At 31.7% G+C, this 15,414-nt stretch overlaps 1 protein-coding gene across 4 annotated transcripts in view; it reads right to left on the bottom strand.

Annotated features, from left to right (window-relative positions):
• The window catches only part of MTA3 (metastasis associated 1 family member 3), a 174,725-nt gene that overhangs the window by 141,692 nt on the left and 17,619 nt on the right, over nt 1–15,414 (bottom strand). The window lies entirely within an intron of this gene.

Below are 15,414 nucleotides of genomic sequence, written 5' to 3'. Positions count from 1 at the left end.
TCTTATTCAAAAGCTGAAACTGGCAAAAGAATTGTCAAAAAAGAGCACTTTACAATTTAGATAATTACCATGTATAAATTATAAAATGAAATCAATGTGTACATTACAAAAATCAAATGGCTCAAGGATATATACAGTGCAGACATTTCAAAATATTAAGACCCCTAAAAACTGAACATTCAAATATTAAAATTTTTCCAATTTTTTATAATTCAAAATTATGTCTGAAACTTATTGTGTACTTTATCAGATAAAAAGAAAACCCAATGACCAACTACAACATAAAAACTTCCAAGTCAAAAGAAAAGAGGAGGGGGAATAGTATAGAAAAAGACAAAGAAAATCAATCACAGTAACAGCCTACAATTTTGACTCCAATATCATCCTTCAAAACTCAGAGATATATACACATATATACATTCACATAAATAGCACAGCCTGATTAATAGAGATCCAATCAAATTTATCTAAATTATTTTTGAATTTCAGCTTGCTACCTAAAAGTTCTTGAAGTGCTTTCTGTGAAGATTAAAGTGAGAAATTAGAGTATGGCTATATATAGACTCAAAATATTTAATACAAAGAACTCTAAAGAGAAATATAATGATTTTCTTTGGCACAGAGGTCAAATCACTACGGACAATCCCCACTGGGACCATCACCAATGAAAACTAAGCAGAAACTCCTTCAACAATCAAGTTTCAGGATAGAGCTTATGAAACCAGTGTAGCTCTGTTTATCTTAAAATCTCAGCATTTCAATCTTTTAATTTTATCCAACTTAGTATGCTACAAGGAAAAAAAAATGATCATTTCACAATATTTCATTTTAAATTTTACTAATCCTATCCTAAATTTAAAAAAAATTTTTTTTTGAAGCCTGAACAAAAGCAATAAATTAACTGCAAAAATTGCCAAATTATAGGCCTACAATGACTCATTTCAGTCATTTTCATTCCATTCTGAGGCAGGAGAGTTCACCAGCCCTACCTCTTTATCCACAACCTCTGCTTTCTCTCTCCCTCACTACCATTCCTCTGTATTTTCCCTCTATTAGAATCTAAGTATCCTTGAATAGAAGATTGTCTCCTTATATCTATATTAATCAAGGTTTAGCATTGTGCTTGACGATGCAGTAATTAGTTAATCCTAGTGTGGGTGCTTGATGAATGCTTTTCCTTCTTATGATTTATAGCTAAAAAAAACTGTAAAGAAAAATATTAATCTCATTCATTTTACAGATGCAAAAACTGAGACCAATGAAGTCAGTGGCTTAGAAAAGCTCACATAATAAATATGTATTAGAGTCAAGATTTGAACATTTCAATTCGATCTAATTTCCAATCCAATTGTCAATAGAAACAATCGATTAAAACTGAATAAAAGATAAAAATCTTACCTTAAACTTTTAGCCTTTAACAAAGCAGAACAAAGGAATTCACAGCAAAACAAGGCTTCTGTGGTGTATTTGTGCCTCCCTCATCTTTCAGATCTACCTAAAGTACTACCTTACTACAAAATCTTTCTCAAATATAACACTTTTAGTTTTCACTTCATGAACTCTCCAAAAATTATGTTTTAAAAGAGCAGTAATACTTGTTGTGATTTTTAAAAAATGTATTCTGATGACTGCATGAATAAATGATAGTTAAATAAGTATTGCTGGCAAAAACAGAACATCTAAGAAGTTAACTAAGTAACTCAAAAAAAGTAAAATCCTTCAAGATAACTCAAACTTCCCAATTTCACTGTATTTTACAATTAACTATCCATTACATTTTTACATTAAATTGTGAGTTCCTTAAGGAGAGAATAATGTTTTTCTTTGTATCCCTATAGCATAGGATAGTGACTGTCATATATAGTAGGTGATCATTTAATGAGTGGCTTCTTGTTTTTATTTGCCAAGATCTGAATGTTTTTTTTTTTTTTTTTTTTTTGGGGGGGGGGGAATTGCAAAATCATTGGATTTAAGTGATTTGTCCAGGGTCACATAACTAGTAAATGTTAAGTTTTTGAGGTAATATTTGAATTCAGGTCCTACTGTCTCTAAGGCTGGTATTTCAACCACTGCACCATCTAGCTGCCCCATGAGCATGCTTTAAAAAAAAAAAAAAAAAAAAAAAAAAGCTTTTATTTTTCTCAATTATAAGTAAAAACAATTTTTTAAGAGATGGATAGCATTTTTCATCATAAAGTCTTTCAAAACTGCCTTTGGATCATTGCATTGCAGAAAAGCTAAGTCACTCACAGTTGGTTATTATCAGTATTGCTATTACTGTGCACAATGATCTCTTGGCTCTGTTCCCTTCATTTTGTATCAATATTTCATCAACCACAACTTTTTTAGTCATTCCCCAATTAATGGGTATTCCTTCAATTTCCAATTTTTCACCACGACAAAAAGTGTTGATATAAATATTTTTGTTCTTGCTCTCTATAATGTAGGAATGGTATTGCAGAAGAGGATGCAGAGTTTTATGACTCTTTGGGCATAGTTCTAAATTACTGAGTAAGCTATTTTATGGCTGATAGATGGGACATGCAATTGATTTAATTTTATAAATTAAAAATTCTGTAGGTAGGTGAATGAAATACAATCAATAGCATAAATGAAGAGCAACAATTTGTTTATCACTTTACAATTAGCATAATACTACACACAGGTTTGTTGGGGTTTCTTCAAGATAGAAAAAGTCCTTTGTCTACAAGAAAACAAGATATGCAGACATGAAACAAGGAAAACACACACACACACACACACACACACACACACACACACACACACACACACACTCACTCACTCACTCCCCTGTACTACAATACAGAAAACTGGGGAATAAGTCAAACTATAATGTTTCATGTAATATATTACAAAAGTACACCAGGTTATCACCTAAGGTTAGCAACATCAAGGAAGATTTCACAAGAAAGATGGAAATTGAAATGGGACCTTGAAATAGGAATAGATAAATAAATAGCAATAAATAAGTGTATAGGAAAATAGATGTCATCTCTATTTGAAGGAAGATATGGAAGTAAGCTTGGAGTAATGGTATTTGTTGCAATAATTCACTCTTAAGTAGAATCCTAAAGTTTAAATAACACTTTCTTTGAAATAATCCTGTGAGTGAAAAGATAGTAAGGTAAGGAGACAGAAAAGGAGACATTCCTAAATTAGAAAAGAAGTCTGAGAAATATAGTTAAATATAACCAGATTTATAATCTTTAAAAGAGCTAAATTTTGATGGAATAGTCCTTTGTAGTAAAACTTGATCCTTTAAGGCTATTCTTTGCCTCATTTCTTTCATATCTAGCCTTACTCACTGAATAGATGGTTGCCTGAAACCAGTTAAAAAGGCCAAAGTCTCTATATTGTAACACATGTAAAATGTATGGTATTGCCTGTCGTCGGGGGGAGGGAATAGAGGGAGGGAGGGTAATTTGGAAAAATGAATACAAGGGATAATATTATAAAATATATATATATATATATATATATATATATATATATATATATATATATATATATATATATATATATATATATATATATATATAAAAAAAAAAAAAGGCCAAAGTCTCTTTCTACATCTAGGGCATATAGTCTATGATCTATATCTGGCCATTGGACCCAGATGGTTCCAAAGGAAAAAGTAACTCTGTTCAGCCCTAATTCAAATCCAATTCATTTGCATGTCATGGTATCACCTCCCTGATGTTCCAATCATTTTCAAGAACAAAGGACAAACAGCAACAATCCTGGATATTATCATCTACTTTTAAAAAGTTTTTACAAATGAAAAATCTAGAGGAAAAAAACTGAAAAGAAATGAGATATAGACAAAAATTAAAAGGGATTCAATAGCTTGAAAAAGCCTGATTCACCACATAACAAATCTCAGGAAATCAGAATGGGTCACAAAGATAATGACTCCATGAAACAAGAAAGAAAAAAGACTTTAAAAATTAGGAGAAAGCATAAGATATCGCAAAGCAAAAACAAGTGACCTGGAAAAAGATCAAGATGGGGGAAGGAGGGAGGTTAAGAATCATTTGAATATCTGAAAGCAAAATCAATAAAAAAGCCTCCACAACATATTTCAAGAAATGTAAAAGAAAACTTAGAACCTGTGGGCAAAATCATAAAGAATCTGCCAAAATAAAATTCAAAACGAAAACTTCCAGGAACAAAGCCAAAATCCAGACTTTCCAATCTAAAAGAAAAAAATATTGCAAGCTGACAGAAAGAAACAATTTGAAGAGCCACTCAGAATCACACAAAATTTAATAGCCCCAACAATAAAGATGTGAAGAGTTAGGAATATGATATTCTAGAAATCAAAGAATATGTAGTCTTTTATCCAAAAATAACTTACCCTTGGAGGAAGTGAAAAAAAGTAGGATAACAGAACTTTAATAAAATAAAATACATGAAAGCATTCCTGATGAAAAGGCCAGAGCTACATTAAAAACTTAGAAGTATGAATACAGAAATCAAAAGAAACATAAAAATATAAACAAGAATGAACAAGAAAATTGGAAAGAAGAAATTTTTAAAAAAAATATTAGAGAGTTGAACTAAAGGAGAGATTAGCCCTAAACAAATAAAACAAAGGGCATTCAAAAAATAAAAATTGAGGGATACCCAGAAATTGGAGAATGAATGAATAAGTATATGAGAGAGACTAGTATTTTAAGAAAAGAAAGATGGAACAATTCAGAGAAAAGTGAGATTTGTATGAACTGAGCCAAAATGAAGTGAGCAGAAACCGAAACAATTTATACAATGACAGTACTATAAAATCCTGCAATATGTGCATAGAACTTGCTCATGATGATACATGCTACTCACCTCCTGACAGAGAGGTGAGGCACTAAAATACAAAATGAGATATATAAATATGTCAGGGGGTGTATATGCAGGTATATATTTATATGTGCATACACATACACTTACACACATATTTCACTCATGAGAGAAACATAGTACTATATCCAAAACTAATTATTAATTTGTAACCTGCCCATTTTCCTTTCATTTTTGTTCAAAATCCAACTCCTAAAAAGATCAATCTCCAGAGGGCTTGGCTGAATGATGAGATTTGCTCCTAGCCCCTAGAGCATAAACTTGTTAATTGAGTGAACAAGATCCCACCCAACTGGGAGACCTAATTTCTGTTTAAACAGAATCCAGTCAGGGTGAGCTCACCCTGGGGAAAGAATGCCTTTCAATGCCCTCCAATAGAGATGGGCAACCTAGCTCATGAAGGAGAATACTAGCTGGAGAGGGAGGTCCTGACAGAAATGGCTTCCCCTGCCCAGACTGGATTCTGTTTATATAACAAAAATTAGGTATCTCATTTAAGTACAGTCCTGCCCAGCCAGTTAATATGTACTTTGGCGGGTAGAAATTAATCTCATAATTCAGCCAAGCCCTCCTGAGACAGATCTTTTTAGAAGTTGAAACAATAATAAACTAAATTAATGCAATTAAAGGAAAACAATGGGGGTGGAATCATGTCCAAAGTTTTTATTTTTGAAACATTTCTTTTTTTTTTTTTTTTTTTTTGGCTGAGGCAATTGGGGTTAAGTGACTTGCCCAGGGTCACACAGCCAGGAAGTGTTAAGTATCTGAGGTTAGATTTGAACTCAGGTTCTCCTGACTTCAGGGCTGGTGCTCTATCCATTGCTCCACCTAGCTGCCCCCTATTTTTGTAACATTTCAATAAATATGGGCAATTTCCCCCAATAGATAAATGACAAAAAGAAATGAACAAGTAGTTCTCAAAAGAAGAATATAAAAGTAAAGAACTATATGGAAAAAAAAATGTTCCAAATCATTAATAAGAATATTACAAATTTAAAAGACTGAAGTTGAACACACCACAGATTGGCAAAAAAAAATTGTTTGGGAGGAGTACTACTGCTTATAGCGCTCTGAATTAAAACAGCCTCTAATGAAAAAAATTTGAAAATTAAATTATGCATTATATTTGATCCAAAAGATACCACTACTAGGAATAGATCCTAAAAAGGGGGGAAAAAATGAGAAAAATAACATGTACAAAGTATTTACATATCACTTTTTTTTTTTAAATCATGACAAAGCTTGGAGTAAAGGTGGACCCCCATCATCATTTAGAGAGTGGCTGAAGAAATGATGATATGAGTATAATAGAATACTACTGAACCATAAGAAATTGTAAAAATGTTAGATTCAGATGAACCTGAGATTTATATGAACTCATACATTAGAATAAAGTAAACAACCAGAACGATAATTTACACAATGACCACAAACTTTTAAATGAAAACTTTTAAAAGCTTAAGATTATGTTGAAATATATCTCATACTCCTTTGTGGACAGGTGATAAACTGTAGAGAAAGGAAGGGACATATATTTTGAGACATTACCATTACTGGTATTAAAAATTAGATTTAATGCATATTAAAAGAAACAAGTATGTAGGGCATTCATGTAAAATCTCCATTTTCTGGCTTTGTGTAAATGGAAATACTTGTGTTCGTTCATTTTCTAGTTCATAAGAAAAATTTTCCATTCTTCTTATATCAACATTTGTTGATTTTTGTCAAATTCATATTATTTTAAAATAAAGGAGATCTAATATATCAATAATTGAAAAAAATGTTCAAAGCTACTATTAATCAGAAATGTTAAAATCTAACAACCCTGAAGCACCAAAAATCATATTAAGCTAGCAAAGATGCTAAAAACTGAACAGCTAGATGGTACAGTGGATATAGTACCAGCGTTCAAATTTGGCCTCAGACACTTAACACTTCCTAACTGTGTGACCTGGGCAAGTCACTTAACCCCAATTGCCTCAGAAAAAAATAAATAAATAATAACAAAAGATGCTAAAAATTGAAAACCATAGCTGGAGGGACTATATATGATAGTAAATAAGATGAACCTACTAATTCCCTGATGAGAGAGCTATGATAATAATACTTATTTGGTTAATAATAAGATATTGAATTACATTTTTTGACCAAGAGATTTCTACTATTAGCAACATATCCCAAGAATATCTGGCTAAAAAGAGGCCAAATGGTAATTGTTCATAATAGCATTGTATGTTACTATTAAAAGTTTAATGTAATTCAGATATAATTCAGAGTAAAGAAAATAGTCCTCACATAGCCCACTTCCCCCCCAAAAAATGTAAAAAAGTCAACATCAAAAAGTAAAAAAACTGGCCAATATTCAAAGTTAAAGGAAGTGTATCTCCTTTCTAGTAAAAAGAAAATCATTAATTTCTTTGGAGAACTTAACTAATAATTTTGTTTCTGTATTTGAACAAAGTGTCTACTGTTAAAATACAGAAGTGTTTAAAAAAATTAATGGGAAACCTTAAGGTCATATCAAAATTCTTAGTAAAATTCGGTTCTTCTTGTCATTTTTAGGACATAGATCCTAACCCTGACTTGGAAACTTCATATAATTCCAGGAAAGCCAATTAAACTCTTTGTACCTTGGTTTCCCAGCATTTAAAATATAGCACCATCTGCTTCCTTTAATAAGAACATATGAAAGTAAATATAAGAAAGAACTAAAGACCTGGATTCTAACTCTGGCTCTGCTAAGAACTAGTCAGGGAATAGGAGTAGGTTTACTTATTTTCACCTGGGCTCAGTTTCATCAAATGCAAAACTTGCAGAAGGGGGATTAAATGATTTCACAAGTCCCTTCAATCTCCAACATTCTAATTCTATAGTACTTTTTAAAGTATATTTCCAGAGTACAAAGTCTAACCAGTACTGGCCTTTAATGATTTTTTAAAACTCCATATTTTTAGATTTCCAATTGTTTAATTATGGTGCTCATATAGTAACTAATGATTAGTATAATAACCAATTTTTAAAATAAATATAATTATATTTAAAATAAATATAATTAAATATAAATATTTTTAAATAGTAGACCATCCTGATTAATTATTCTTTGATTGTTTTAACAGTTAAGAAGCAAATTACACTCATCAATATTTCAAAATGGTAGCACTATGCTAAGGCTATCAAACCACAAGTGATTCATTCTGTAGATTCAAACTGTTCCTCTCTGAACAACCCATATGCCTCTGTCTCCACAAAGTTTGTCATGAGAATAGTGTAAACCAGAAAAAAAAAGTTCTTCATAGGCAGGAGCCACTGTTATTATTACTGCTTTACATTTTATAAAAAACCTAGAAGCTATTTATACAATAAGCATTTGGTAAATATTACTCGAAAAAAAACTTAAGTGTGAAGAAAAATAAGTTCTCTCTTGATTCTCTAGTCTATTGAGACAAATCATTGGTCCTATAGGAAATAGAGATAAATTTCTCTTACAAAAAAAGGGAGGGGACACAGAAACAATCTCATGCATAAAAGTTCTAATCAAGCACCCCATTCATCAGCTGGAAGAAAAATGCCAATGTCAGACATGCCTTGAGCTCTTCCTTCCACATAACAAAGAGTACATTAAATGTAGTTTGAATATTCGACAAGGAGAGAGTAGGTCAGCTTTACCATTCTGCCACTGAGTAACAGTTTTCAATTCCTACACAGCTAACACTTTCCAATCATCTTCCCCTCTACCCTAAAATAAAAATTTTAAAAATTAAAAATTAAAGCTATCACATAAAAATCCAAAACCTACATACCACCAAATGGGAGGAAAGGCTGTAAACCTATAGAAAAATTGACAAATTGATTTGCTACTTATAGACATGTTGTTTTGTTATTTTAACTGTCCCATGAATTGTGTTTAATTTTACTTCAACAACCATTTACTAAGAATCTACTGTGTAAGAAGCACTGTGCTATGTACTAAGTGGAGTTTAGTTTAGAAAAGGACATGAGACACATGACTATAATACAAAGTACAATCTTTTTCTATGAAATATCCTATGTATCCTAATATACTGTAAGCTTCTTGAAAGAAAGAAGGACCTAAGGAAAGTACCAAACTGCTTTGCAAAAAGTAAACATTCAAGATATTAATTAGCTTGCCAAAGTCATGCCAGCAAAGCCAGCTCTGCTATTTTACCAAGATGTAAAGGCTTTGACTAAATGGCCTACTCCAATATTTTAAAAGTAGTATGATCTAAATTAAATTAAGTTTAGGTGATGACATTTTTTTAATGTCATTTAAAATATAAGGATCATCTAAAATGTGGAAGGTTTTCTATTTACCCAGTAAGAGCTCCCAGAGAAATAAAAATACAGATTTCTTAAAATACTCAAGCTTTCTTTTCTTTTCTTTCTTCCTTTTTTTCCTTCTTTCTTTTTTTGTTTTGGCATGACATTTTAGCTTTCTCCAATAACACCATAAGTTACTTGATAGCAAGTACTTGGTTTTCTTCCTGTTTATTTTATTGTTCATGACCTATAGCACCATATTGGGCATGTAGCAGATACTCGATATTTGTTGAAGTAAATTTGATAAACCCACTAAATTTTATCATGATGAGATTTTAGCAGCAAGCCAATAAAATCAATATTGTGCTACATATATCACCAAAAGACAGACCATCTTTCTCTGACTAGTCTCAGGCCTTATAGCTATCTTTAAAAGAGCTACTTTCCTCAGTCAAGAGTTGGATTCCTTCAAGCAAAAATCAGCAGTCCTATCCTTGCTGTTTTCAAAACAGTAGATGCCATATGCACTGGAAATCACTGACTTTAGAATTTTCTTTTCTGAAAATTCCAGCTTGGCTTATTGACTGCTGTAATAAACAGACCAACCTATTTGCGATAAACATACAGATTCCTAGCCGACCAACTCATCCCTTGCTACATACAAGCAAGGGTATACTAATGAATTTTAAAGAGAATTTACCTCAATCCCCACTGGCACTAGAGTGGGAAGAATCCACTAGCTTCAGATGGATATTCCACTTTGGGGCAGTGCAAATTAAAAAGTTTGTTTTGGGGGGTCTGATGCAATATAAACTTTGCTCATTTGTTATTTTAATCAAACTATCTAATAAAAGTTAATAAAGTTAGTAATGTAGGTATCAATTACTGGTTAAATTTTTTTTTAATAGCCAAAACATTTTTTTTTAAGTACAACCAATTTATTTGTTTATCCCTAATTTTAAAAAAAAGTGAAAAAAAAAAAAAAACCCACACACAGCAACCAATTATAACAAAGATGACACATCAATGTTGGAAAGATAATGGGAAGCCCGTGCTCTGTCTGTGCCATTTTTGCCTTAACAACCCTCTCTTCTGCCTATCCTCCCACTTCCAGCACCACTTTAGGGGTGAGGAGAGGAAATGACAAACCTATAAAGCCTTATGCACAACTCTAGTACTGGGCTGTGTGATGCTCCTGGCCCTCTCCCCTCCTACAGAGTCCCAGTTCAGACAGGTATAGCCCAATCATTTTCTTCCCATCACTGCTTCCTCTATGCTGTCCCTTCTTTTCCTCTCTTCCCAATAGTCCTTGACTCTACCCACTCCCTGTCTTGAAGAGAATGAGGAAACCATACCCTTCTTTACAGATCCTCATAATATAGCTTCAATTAAATTGAGAAAGTTAAAAGTTTGTCATCATTATCCTCCAATCCATATCATCCTGCCCTCTCATATCCCTTCCCCCTTTCTCTTATCACTGAGAAGAAAATTTCTTTCCCCTCCCCCTCTTTGAAAACCAGGAAAATTTTGTTCCTGTAGTGGTTTCTTTCCCAATTTATTATCTTCCTTGATAGAAATAAAGCCATTCACAATGCTTTGGGAGGAAAAGGGATAGGCACAGAAATGCACTATTGTTGAAACTGTGAATTGGTCCTACCATTCTATAAAACAATTTGGAATTATGCTGAAGTCAAAAAATGTCCATATTGTTTAACCCAGAGAGCTCACTTGGGCATACATCCCAAAAGGACAGTGATTAAAAAGAAAGAAAATAAAGAAAAAAGAAAATATTTATAACAGTACTTTCTGTAGTAGAAAAGAACCAAGGAAGTAGGGAAAAAATCAGGAAGGAGGTAGAGGAGAGCACAGATGTCTACTGAGATGGTTGAGGAATATAACTAACTTACATGTTCTTACATATGCATGTGTAATAAGGTATTACTATGTTATAAGAAAAGATGAATATGAAAAATACAGAGAAACACAGGAAAACACATAAATGAACAGATGTAAAGTGATCAGAACCAAAAAATAAAAATAAAAAAAATACATGTTTGACCATGACAACAGAAACAGAAATAAATGCTCAAAATAACTCTTGAATATTATGTAATTATAACAAAGCCTCTCCCTGAAGATGTGAGAAAATACACTTTATTCCTTCCTAAGAGGAAGAATATCAATGTGGAACTCTGCGCATCCTCTTTATTATTTTATATAACAAAGAATGACTCTCCAGATAGGCGAGGGGGAAAAGATATATTTGGAAATGAAATTACTATAAAAATTTCTTTAAAAAAATTTTCAAGCTCATATAAAATCTGCCTTAAGATTGTCTATTTAACAATCTGGTCAAGAAATTAATAGCTAGGGCAATCTGTCATCTAGTGTGCAATATTCAATTACTGGGAGAAAAAAACATTTTTTAAAAGGGGAAATGGGTGGTCTCAGAAGATGTACTATATTCAAGTTATAATAGCTTGCAGGTCTCTTCTCCAATATAAATATATTTCTTAAAGTAATTACAGTATTCTCTATCCTGGATAGTACTAGAGACAACTGAAAAATTCTTACCTGTTGTTAAAATCTTAAAGCCTACCATTTTCTTTTATGACATCAGTACCTTGGATATTATAACTGAGCTGATTATAGCATTTTCTTTATTATATTTCAGACTAACTTCTCTCTGATACAAAAACCCTAGTTCCTTAAGGAGATTTGGGGAGAAACAAACTCTTTTGAGACTGAAACATTCCATAGTCAAATCAAGAACTTGTTCACAAATCATTTCTCAGGATAAGTGGTCTTTCCACAGATGAAAAATTGCATATATTTCAGATGAGAGGTTCTTAACTTCTAAAAACTCCTTTTGTCAATCTGGTGAAACCTATAGATACCTTCTCAAAATAGTGTTTTTAAAAACATAAAAAAATGAGATAAGAAGTCAATTACAAAGAAATATACTTATCAATTTTAAAAGTTCACAGACTGGATTGGAAATAGCTCTGTGACTCTGAACCCAGGAGCAAGGTGGATGGTAACACTTCCAGCATCTAGCCTAGTCTGAAGACTGCAGTGGAATAACCCCAGCAGGAATCCCATTTCAACAGGGATACTGCAGTTCTTTCACTTTGAACCTGCAGTTTTACAGCAGGCTGTTAGTAGTTGACTCAAGCAATCACATCCTGGAATTTCCAGACAGGAGTGTTTTCAGACCTAAATCCAGCTTAGGAAATTGTAAAGTTCAGACCATAATGTCAGTGATCAGATTTTGTTCTGGTAAAGCTCATTTTTAGAGCCAGAACTTGCAGAGCACAGACAAGAATGTCAGTAATCAAGATAATTTAGAAAGCGCATAAAGCTTGCAGATTTTTACCATGAATTCTACATGAAATCCTAAGAAGAAAAAGGATTTGAGTTAAATAAAAGCTCAGCTGAGGCATTATCCCAGGACTGAGCAAAGTCTGTCTATATCATTAATCCTGAAGTCAGAAGGTACACTGGAAGAGTTAACAAACAACAAGAATTCCATCACAAGAGCCACTATGATAACAGGGATGCTTTAGAAATAAACACAGAAGAAGAAAAAACTCTAAAATAAATACAAAAAAAACTAAAAAAAAAAAAAAATATATATATATATATATATATATATATATATATATATATATATATATATATATATATATATAAAATAATAATAATACTTGGTCACAAATTTAGCTAAAATTCCTAGAAGCCATGAAAAAAAATTTTTTGGTAAAAGCTTTAAAATTATATTAAAAACAAATGAAAGGGCTAGAAGAAAAATTGGAAATTTTGGGGAAAATTTTGGAAAGAGAATTAACGGTTTGGAACAAAATATGTAAAACCTTGCTCAAGCAACAGATTCCTTAAAAATTATAAGTGACCAATCAAAACTATAATGATGACATGAATCAGAAATATGAAAATGAAGAAAAAAAGACTAACTTATCTTTTTCAGAGCAAAAATAAACATGAACCACTGGAATACCTGAAAGCCATGAACAAAAAGTCTAGAAACCATCTTTCAGGAAATCATAATAGGAATCTATCTAGATTTCTAGAACCTGAGGGCAATGGAGAAATACATCTACCAATCACTTTATAAAAAAAAAAACAAAAAACAAACAAACCTCAAATTAACTTCATGAACAATATAGTCCAAATTCAGTTTCCAGGTTGAAAAATAAATACTAAAAGCAGGCAGAAAGATGGAATTCAAGAAGCCTGTCAAGATCATACAAGTTTTAGTAGCCACCACCATAAAGGAGTGGAAAGTTGGAAGACGGTAATCCAGAAGACAAAGGATAGAGGCTTACAATTATTTTAACCAGAAAAACTGAATCTAATTACAGGGGACATGAGGAAGGGAGAAATGGATATAGAGGAGTTCAATGAGGAAAAGCCCAGAATGAGTAGTAATTTTGAAATGCAAACACAAGAATCAAGAAAACATAAAAAGTAAAATAAATATGACCAAATAAGCATAATGGATTAAACAAGTATTCTAAAAAAGGGATGATAGAACTACAAAATTAATTTAGTCCGAAGTCCTAGGAATGCTTCTCTCATGTTTTGATAACTTTAAAAAAAAAAAAAAAAGAAAGAAATGGGAGAGGAAGGGCAAGGAATAAAAGATGTAGAAGGGAAAGGAGGAGGAAGAAAACCATCTCACTCAATTGGGTTTCAAAAGAAGTCTATACAAACAGGTAGGAAAAAGTGGGATAGAGCAGCAACAAGTGAATCTCTCATATGAACTGGTCAAAGTAGGGGAAATTATACATAGCTGAATACAAGAATGCCCAAAGGAGAAACAGAAAAAAGGACTAAAGATTAGTCTTAATCAAAACAAACAGAGGGTGTAAAAAAGTAAGAAAAGTACAAGAGCACAGTATGGGAAGAAATACAAAATTAATACTTATAACTGAAACATCTCTCATTCCTAAGACATATAAGAATTTGATTAAAATTTATAAAATAAGGAATCAAGTTACCGAACATCATATGAAAAAAGCTCTAAATCATTATTAGGAAGCTTGATACAGTCATTTTTAAGGAAAAAAATAAATGTTTTGTCAAAAATATCAAATATTAAGACAATCAGCTAAACTTGTTTCATAACTTTTTATATTCAAATGAATTAATTTTAGTGAATAAAGTCTAATAATTCACTGTCTCAATTTAGATTTTGTTCATTCTTGCCCCCCAATTGGTTATAATATGTAATTAAATCTTTTCACATTTTTATTATATTATTTTATAATGATGTTTCCAGATTTTTTTTTGTATTTCTCATGATCAGTGGTTTTTAGCATAATCATAGTATTCCACTAAAATGGCATAATTTAATTTTTTTAAATGAGCAAAAACAGGCCTTCTCTCTCTTCATACCCCACCTCATTAAAAAAGAAAGAAAAACACAATTCCTTTTAGAAACATCTATAGTAAAGCAGAAGAGACAAATTGACATAGTCCAAAGAAAGTATGTTTCAGTTACATTCTAAGTTCTTCACTTCTGCATCAAGATCCCTTGGAAGGGATTTGTGTTGGTCCAAATTCCTTGGAATTGTGTTGGTCATTATGCTAATCAGAAGTCCTACTCTTTCCCAATTTGTCTTTATAATAATGTAAGTGTATAAATTACTCTCCTAGTTTTGCTAATTTTACTTTGCATCAATTCATGTCTTCCAAGTTTTCCCTGAAATCATTTCTTATAGCATGATAGTATTCTATCAAATTTTATGTCCGTCCCTTAATATGTTCATCCATTTTCTAAATGATATGTACTCTGTTTTACAAACTAGCAAAAAACAATGATAAAATACTCCAAATTATTATGAAAAATGTACATTTATAAGACTCTTCAGACTAACTTACATCCTGCAAATTGGCTAAAATATAGACAATGTTAAAGAGAATACAGGAAATTTTAAGACACACTTGACCTGGTCCAACTCTCCTGAGAAATAATTTTAAATTACATAAAAAAATTATTGTTACTAATATCACTTAACTTTGAAACACTAGTACTGGTTAAAACTTAAAGTCAGACTGAAAGATCTCATATGTACCAAAATATCTCTAATACCATGTTTTTATTGTAGAAAGAAACCAAAAGTAAATTAGGTATCTATAGATTAAGGCACGCCTGAACAAATTATAATATACGACTGAAATGGAATGTTATTGTGCTATGAAAAATGGCAAAAGAAGGAATTTCAGAAAATCATCCCAAGACTTAGA

Source organism: Sminthopsis crassicaudata, chromosome 2 (genome assembly GCF_048593235.1).
Source record: "Sminthopsis crassicaudata isolate SCR6 chromosome 2, ASM4859323v1, whole genome shotgun sequence".
Lineage (NCBI taxonomy): Eukaryota > Metazoa > Chordata > Mammalia > Dasyuromorphia > Dasyuridae > Sminthopsis > Sminthopsis crassicaudata.
This window is presented reverse-complemented; position numbering and strand designations above follow the sequence as displayed.